Genomic DNA, 9,300 nt, shown 5'->3' with positions numbered 1-9,300 from the left:
ATCTATCTATCTATCTATCTATCTATCATCTATCTATCTATCTATCTATCTATCTATCTATCTATCTATCTATCTATGGCTTTTCGATACAGGGTTTCATAGTAGCTATGGCCACAATTCTAGAACTCACTCCTGTATACCGGACTCGCCTCAACCTCACAGATATCTGCTTGCCTCTGCCTTTTAATTACTGAGATTAAAGGCATGTGCCACCACCACCCAGCTCCTTCATGCTTTTAACACCTTTTCAATGGCACTGGGTGCTGCTGTATGTCACACAGTATACCCTACTGTCCAAACAGCCACACACACACAAAATGCTCATTGCCATGAATTATCAGTCTGGTTCAAGGCCTTTGACATAACAAATCACTGGATCCTCATCAATATCTCCATTATCCTCCTGCTGCTCCTAGTCATGAGTATCCTACAATTTTTTTTTTCCACAGGACCAGTCCATTCATGCACTCTAACAGTTCGTAGATGGGGTATATGTTATCATGGACCAACATACAGGACAGGATATTGGTCTAGGCCATTAGGACTACCCTCCCTCAGGCAGGGGCAGAGTCAGCTCTCCTAGGACCATCTCATGGTGAGAGAGGAGGTTAGACTTTGAGGGTCAGGTGTTCCAGGGGTGGCAGGGCCAACACTTCTGCAGTGACCAGCAAGTGACAAAGACTGCTATTCCAGCTACAGTGAGTAGTGGCACCATTCAGCGTGACATTTGAATTTGAATTCAATTGGTTCCTATGATCCTCCATGGCAACACAAGCCATGGACATCATCACAAAACCCAGCTGCAGAAGAACCATGGGCAAGAGCATGACTATGGGTAGCAACTTGTGCTCGGATGTCACCATGGCACCGGTGGAAGTAATGGCCACCCAGATCAGTATGACCTTGGCTGCAGCAAGGCCTTAGGACACAGATATGGTTTCAGGTAGCTATACAGATACCTGGCAGCCTCACAGCCTTTGGTGCTAGCAGGAGACATAGACAGCAACACAGACACTGGCAGATGAATGGCCATAGAGCCAGACATGGCACAGACATGGCCCTGTACAGCAGCCTGGATCCCAGAAAACCCCGTAGTCTTGTATGTCAGCAAAGGCCACACAGATTAGCGTGACTCAAGTTGTGGCTTGTCCCTCAGACACATAGTGCCACATGCTGTGGCCTTCACCCCTAGAATCCGTGTGGCCTTCAGTGTTACCCTGAGACATGGGCATCAACACAAGCCTCAGATACGGTAGGACCATAAAACCTGATATGGTTCCTGGTATCACACTGGGCTTAGATGTCATCATGACCCCAGGTGGCTGTGCAGGCCACTCAGATTGGGATGGTCACCCTTGGACAGCCACATGGAACCAGGTGGCAGCCCAGAGCCCTGGCATCTGCATGCTTTTTTGTGATAACAGCAGCCACAAATGTCAGAAAAGACTCTAATTGCAGCAGGGCTGTGGACACAGACATGGTCCCTGCCATCTGCTGAGGTCAGATGAAATTATGTCCCCTGGGGGCAGCACGATCCACTAAAATAAACATCCACCAGTGGTGTCAAGGCTGTTGTACAAAAAAGTGACCACAGGTGGCATCCAAGAATTTGGGTATCCCTGTGGCCTTTGTGGCAACATGGTTCATGTACATCAACATAGACTCCAGCTGCAGTAGGATCACCAGTCATGGTCTTAGGCAGCAGCTCAGGACCAGACATCACCCTGGTCCTGGGAAGCAAACAGGCCACCAACACCAGGCCATTCCTCACCATGCTTGTTGCTGCAGATCTCTTCTTACCATAGCATAGAAACCATTCTCCATTTTTGTTCTCTCCCACTTCTCCACCACATACTTGTTAATCATAAGACTGCCCTGTGGGCATTTTTCATCTGCTTAAGCCATTTGGTATCAGAGAGGCCTGTCAATCTAGGTCATCATAAAAAGACTAATAATATTAAACATATAATAAGCCATTTTACACAGCAACTTCATTATTAACTATTTACCAAAATAAAATTTATCTGTGTGAATGACAAGCACAGGAACATTTACACGGTTGCATTCCTAACAGCTATAGATTAGATAGAAACCTAATGTACTGAAGTGGGGAGTAGATAAATAGATGTGCATGAAATTGTATAAAATTAGTAAAATAAAATTACTAATACAACATCATGGTTTAATCTCAAGTGCAGGGAGAAGAAAACTTGAATAAAAAGGGAACATAATATGTGATTATGAAAATCGTCAGATATTTGTCAGATATGTATACCTTCTCTTTTATGTATCAAAAAGGATACACCATTTTATGGTAAAAATTTGGAGAAAGGAATTCTTAAATTGTTGGTACAAAGACAAATTTGTATACCCAGTGTTGTTAATAAACTGTAAGCTTTCATCACTCTGGAAATTGAAGAAAGAAGGTTATATGTTTCAAGTAAATGTGAGACAGATAGTTCTTAAATTTGAGCAACATGAAGAGCAAATTCCTGTGTCAATGTTTTTATAATTGATATTAGATAAAGCTAATGGATGAAATACATTACATATAAAACAAATATGTGGAACACATACTGTATATGAAAAAAGCTCTTATATCATATAGTTAAGATTTTAAAAAGAGGGATATAATGCCATAGTGAATGTGGAGAACATCATGCTAAATGAAAAGGCAGACACAAAACAGAAAAGTAAGGTGTGCTCTCACTTACTTGCAAACATTTAAAAAGTTGAATAAAAAGGAAATAAGTACAGCTGTGGTCATCAATAGTAGATCAGAGAGAATAGCAAGGATAGATTAATTCATAGTTACATATAGCTAAAATTTCTAGAAAATTAATGTACTGAATTAAAACTATAGTTAGTAGATTGGTATTTAATGATGATAAGTTGAAGAGGTTTTTATGTTTTTAAGGTACACAAATGTCTATGTAAAGTATTGATAGGCAATGTTACAATATGTATGTCTATCAAAATATAATAGTGTTAACCTTAAGCCTATACAATAAATGGATTTAAAAGTAAAAGCAAAATTATGCAAACTAAAATAAGATTATTTGGCTAAGTCTTAGGTATGATATTTGTTGATCATAGATTGCTAAAAGATAGTATGGTAGAAACTAATGACTCCTTTGGCATCTTCAGATGTCATAAAGCTGTCTAAATGTGTATGTACAACTGACAGGCAAGATGAAATTTCCATTTTTCAACAATTTATTCCATTTATTATGTATGTGTATGCACACATGAATTTGTATTTGTTTACTTACATTCGTGCAACAAGTGTGAAGTTTAGAAGATAAAGTGATGGACTCAGTTGTGTCTCCCTACCATGTGGATCCCAATTAAGCCTAATGACTCAACTCAGGTTTACCAGGTTTTGCAACAAGTGATGGTACCCGCTGAGACATATCACTGGTCCATATTATTCAGCATATAATATTTATGTTGTCATAATACATATAGAAATAATAACTCAATTACAACATATTGTTATTATAGTCATAATAAGTATATGACAAATAATTATACATGGTTATTATATAATAAACAATATGTAATATATAACTATTATTTATAATTATATGTAGAATAATTATAAATATGTTATTACAAATATGTATAATCACAAATATTTAATTATAATATATACTGAAAAGAGATATTTTTCTGTACTATTTTACTCAATGTTGTATTTGTCTGTATTAATATGTTTTTTTAGTGTATATCAGAAAGTGTTGGTGCTGGAGAATCTCATTCAGTCAATAGCATTTGAGATGCTGGGCAAGTTTTGGCAAGGCCTTGTTTACTATAAATGTGTATTCAGTGTTCTCTGTCTCTCTTTTTCTCTTGGCTGCTGCATTCAGTTCCTATTCCCTGTTTATGCAGAAGACTGTGATCTGTGACTCTACCTCTAAATGAAGAACCCTTTATTATATGCAATTCTGAGCTAATGTGGGACTTTATCAAAGGATGCTATAAAGATACTTTGTAGTGTCCATTCTGGTGTCCACAAGAATCCCGACATCATGCCTACTGGGACTAGCCCAAAACATACACACACACTTTTCCCCCCACCACACTACACATAAAGCTGCACATGCTTTTCACCCACTTAAAGCAGCTACAAGCTCTCTATCCAGTACCCAGGTCCCATGACTTATCCACCTGCACATGCTTTTCACCCACTGCAATCCCCACTGTTTCCTATCTGCCTGCTGTGCCCAGGCCCCTTTCATGGCTAGCAAATGCCAGCAAGATTTGCGTTCCTTGTATTCTAGCCAACTAAATCCTCCATATAAGAATGTGCTACTATTAATAAATTAATTAAGTACCAGGTAATTCAGGTACTGGAACTTGCCTTGCTGCTGCCAGTCACACTTACCTGCAACTGTGACACCTGCTGACCAATACAGATTATTACACCTACAAAAGTTTACCAAAGATCCTTAATAAGGTATGTTCATTTACAGAAATAAATCAGCAAATTTTAAAGTTATATAAGGACAAACAATACCACCATCTAGGATTTAATAACCTTTTTGCTTATCCTATGGATGGTTTTCTGCAAGGGTTATATGGTTTTGCAGATACATCCATTTATTTGATAATTGGACTTAGCTTTGTTTTTCATATTATATGATTAAGAAAATGATTTGATAATAGAGTTAAGAGCCAGACACTCTAGAAGTAATGCAGTCTTTACAGACAAATAATGAACAGTTAGCTGATAGTATTAATACCATTGAAAAATCAAAAAGTTAGCTGTAAAAATAATACTATTGAAAAGGATAACACTAATTTCACAGACAAAATTCAATCTACATCAAAGGATGCTGAGAAATTTCTGAAAGAATTCATACTGTTAAATTTGACATTTGAAATCTGTTAAAAAGTTGTGATAAGTATCTCTCCAGGAAGTCAGTCTGCATGCCATCCAAATACTATCCAAGGATGAAAAGATATCCTTAATGGAAAAAAAAATTATACCTTGAAATCATATGTGCAGAATGAGGACCAGAGGATATATGTGTCAATGAAATCATTAGAAATATTCATAGGTCAAAAGAATCATGCTTTACAGAAGACAGTGGTAAACATATTTGAAATGATTGGGGAAATTATCAGTAATTGAGCATGGAGAGAAGGTACAAAGATGGGTTTTAGGATTATCAGTATATGTTAGAATCAGAGATTATTTATTAATTGTTTTAACTACTTACTGCATAATATGCTCTGAGAAATCATCCAGTACTAAATACCCCAAAGGATTCAAGGAATGCAAATGGAAACCTATAGGTATAAATTTCAAAGTTAATTAAGCAAGCAGTAGTATATTATGATTTGTATTCACCATTTGTTATGGAGATGGTAAAGATATTGGTGGCAAGTAAGAAGGCTACCCCATGTGTTTGGCTTTAGTTAGACTCAGTGGTCCTTGAAGACTGATCACAACTGTAATGAAAATGCTACTAGTGAAAAGAAGAAAAGCTTTAGAACAACAAGGAAGTGCAAAAGGATTTGAGGCTTCCCAAGATCAAATTATTGGTGAGGGCTTTTATGTTGATCCAGAGAATCAAGCTCTTTTTGATGACCTCACATTGTCCCTATGCCACACAGCATCCTTAAATGCTTGGGATAGAATTCAAGACCTAAGACTCATAATTGAATCATATACTTGGGAAAAACAAGACCAAAGAGAACCCTTTAGTGACATTTTAGAAATATTATCTAAGGTTGAACAATTGGGAGTAACTAACCTAGAAGCTAAACAAATAATTTTGAATCGCTGGCTTCTAAAAATACCAACTTAGAATACAAAAAATACTTGGTCATTTAAAGGTTAGATCAGTACCAATGGATGAATGGATACTGCATATGATGAATATTGAGACATTTCACTATAATACTGAATCTTGGGTAGGAGAAGCAATTTCCAGTGGTATGAGCTGATATCAAAGTACCAATTTTCTTTAATTGTGGTAAAATAGAACATCTGAGAAGAGAGTATGACAAGGCATTCCTAAAAATAATGTCTCCTCTGGGAATGCCAAAAAGAAAATGTCTCAATCTTCTGGATTATATAGAAGATGTGGCAACGACCATTATTGAACCAATGAATGTGGATTAACAAAGGACAGACAAGGCAACCACATACCATCAGGAAATTTCCTTAGGGAGCCTCTTGCTGACCCACAGGTCAAACATAATCCAGTCTTTCCCAGTTACTGTATAGGACATGACTCATCAGGAAATTAAAATATCCATTGCCTGGTGAAAAAAAACATACTGGTCTGTATAATGAAATAAACATGGAAGGAGAATAAAATATTTCAAAAGGCATAGAAAACACATATTTTTGGCAGACTTCCATAAAATAATCAAAGACCACAGCTAAGAATGTGTGTAAAGATGGATTGCTGAACATTAGGGTAGATATGACTATCATTACTCCAGAATCTTGTCATTCAAATTGTCCTCTTCAAAAGCCATATATTCAACTCCTAGGAAGTGAAACCCTTTCTCAATTGAAACAAAGCATGAGATGGACTGAATGCATAGGGCCAGACGAACAGAGAGAAAGTTTGAGGACATATGTGACAATATAACAGAGAATTTATAGTTATGACTGGATGTAGCAATAGAATTCCAAAATTAAAATTACTGCAGTCCCCAAAACTCATTTTTCTGGGACAGATAGTATAAGGTACTATAACAGAAGGTCACCAGCCATTCAAACTGTACAAGAAGACAAAGCAATTAGCCAGTTTTCAGAGGTACCAATGGCTGTACCTTCAAAACGGTTAAGTGAGAAAACAATGTGGGTTAAAGAAATTACCTTTAACAGTAGTGAACCTGCAGGTCTTAGAACAGTTAGTACAAAAGAAACTAGATGCTCACCATATTGAAAAATCAACCAGCCTTTGGAATTCTGCTGTACTTTTTGTTAAAAAGAAATCTGGAAAACGGAGAAGAGTTATAGATCTAAGAGTTGTCAACAAGGTAATTCAACCAATGGGCTCTGTACAATCTGGGATTCCTTTTCCTTCTCTATTACCTAAAGGATGGTCTCTTATAGTTATTTATTTAAAAGATTGTTTCTTCACCATAACTTTCTAAGAAAAGGTTAGAGAAAATTTGCCTTCACAGTGCCTATGTATAACAATCTCAGCCTACTAGGAGATATCAATGGACCATACTTCCACAGCAAATACCCAATAATCCCTCCCTATGCCAATATATTGTAATCAGACATTGAAAATGATATATAAACAATTTCAAAGCCTATAATTTACCATAACTTGGATGAGATTTTGCTATCTGATTCAAACTTTACAAAGAATGTTTGAAGAAGTAAAGAGAGTTTTGTCTAATTGGGGATTACAAATTGCTCCTGAAAAATACAGAGAGTAGATTCTATCAGTTACCTAGGTTATAAAATTACCTAGGTTACAGAAAATTAAAACACAAAAGGTGCAAATTAGGAGTGACAAATTGCAGGCTCTTAATGACTTTCAGAGATTGTGAGGAGACTTTTCCAATTTATGACCTACTATTGGGAAAACACCTGAGCTAATGATTCATTTTTAAAAACTCTTAGATGGTGACAAAGACTTAAATAGCCCCTGGGAATTAACAGTTGAATCTGAGAAAGAATTAACTATGGGTGAAGAGATATTATAAAAGGAACATGTGGGTCAGGTGGTTTCTAGTCTTAATAGCATTCTAGTCATACAGGCTTCCAGAATTTACCATACAGGAATTTTAATGCAGAGGGAAGACATTGTCTTTGATTAATTTTTACCACATTAAATGAGTAAAAAAATTAAAAACTTATGTGAAAAGGTCTTTGAATTAATTATAAAAGGAAAATTTTTACTTTGTCAATTAGTAGGAATAGACCCAGCAGAGATTATAGTGCTTTCTACTACTGACGAAATTAAAAACTTATGGGAAGGCAATGGACCTTGGCAAAGAGCTGCACTAATTTTTAGGAGAGATTAATAACAATTATCCCAAAAGAAATAGAATTAACCTTATATAAAGAACTACTTTGATCCTTCCCACATTTTATGTGACACACCAATAACTGGAGACCATATTTCCAAAATGATGCAAATAAAAAGCAAAGGCAGGTCCTAAATCAAAAGTTTTAAGTAAGGTGGAATGAAGCCCTCATAATTCTGTTCAAAATGGGGTGTTGCATGCTATTCTCTTTGTACTAAGTCATTTTATAAAACTTCTTAATATGGTTACTGATTTTTAATTTGCAAAAGAGTTGTTTTACATATTGCAACTCATAAATTTATACCAGATCATACAGAATTGACTTCATTATTCATTCAGGTTCAAGATATAAGCACAAATAGGCTTTGCCCCATATACATAACACACATCCAATCCCATAATGGTCTGCCAGGTCCTCTACCACAAAATAATGCAGATATTGATAGATTATTGATGGGAAATGTGGTAAAGGCATTGAATTTCATAAAAAAGCATAATTTCAATAGCAAAAGTTTAAAGAATGAGTTTTCAATTACATGGCAAAAGCTAAGGATATTGATTATAAAGAGATGTCCTACTTGCTCTTTAGATAAGCAAACACTACTACCTTCAGGGACTAACCCAAAGGGTACTCAAAGGAATAAAATCTGGCAGATGGATGGGTTCCAAGCTACAGAATTCGGAAATTAAAATATGTACACCACACCATTGACATCTATTCAGGTTTTGAATGGGCAACTGCTTTGAGCTCAGAGAAGACTGATTCAGTATTTATGCATTTATTAGATGTTTTAGCCATCATGGATATACCTGCACAAATAAAGACAGATAATGGTCCAGCATTTGTCTCTAAGAAAATGGAAATAATTTTTTATTATAATATAAATTACATTATAGGTATACCACACAATCCTACAGGTCAGGTAGTTATAGAAAGATCAAACAGAACTACAAAAGATATGTTAAACAAACAGAAATGGATGGAAAATTCTCCCAGAAATCAATTGCATAATGCTTTATTAACTTTGAATTTTCTTAATGGTAATGAAATAGAAACAAAAGCATCAAAGAGACATTGGAAAATGAAAAAAAAACTTCTGAATTGAATCAGCCAGAGCATTTTAAGGATGTGTTGACCTCTCAATAAAAACCAGTAGATGTGCTATGTTGGAGAAGGGGTTTCACTCTTTTTTTGACAAGAGAAGCCAGAATACCATCAAAATTAATAAAAATTTGGTTTGAAAAAAAGAAACCTCATGAGTGGTGACAATCATAGAGGTGGTAAAAAAA

Source organism: Microtus ochrogaster, unplaced genomic scaffold (assembly GCF_000317375.1).
Source record: "Microtus ochrogaster isolate Prairie Vole_2 unplaced genomic scaffold, MicOch1.0 UNK221, whole genome shotgun sequence".
Taxonomy (NCBI): Eukaryota; Metazoa; Chordata; class Mammalia; order Rodentia; family Cricetidae; genus Microtus; species Microtus ochrogaster.
Note: the sequence above shows the minus strand (reverse complement) of the source record.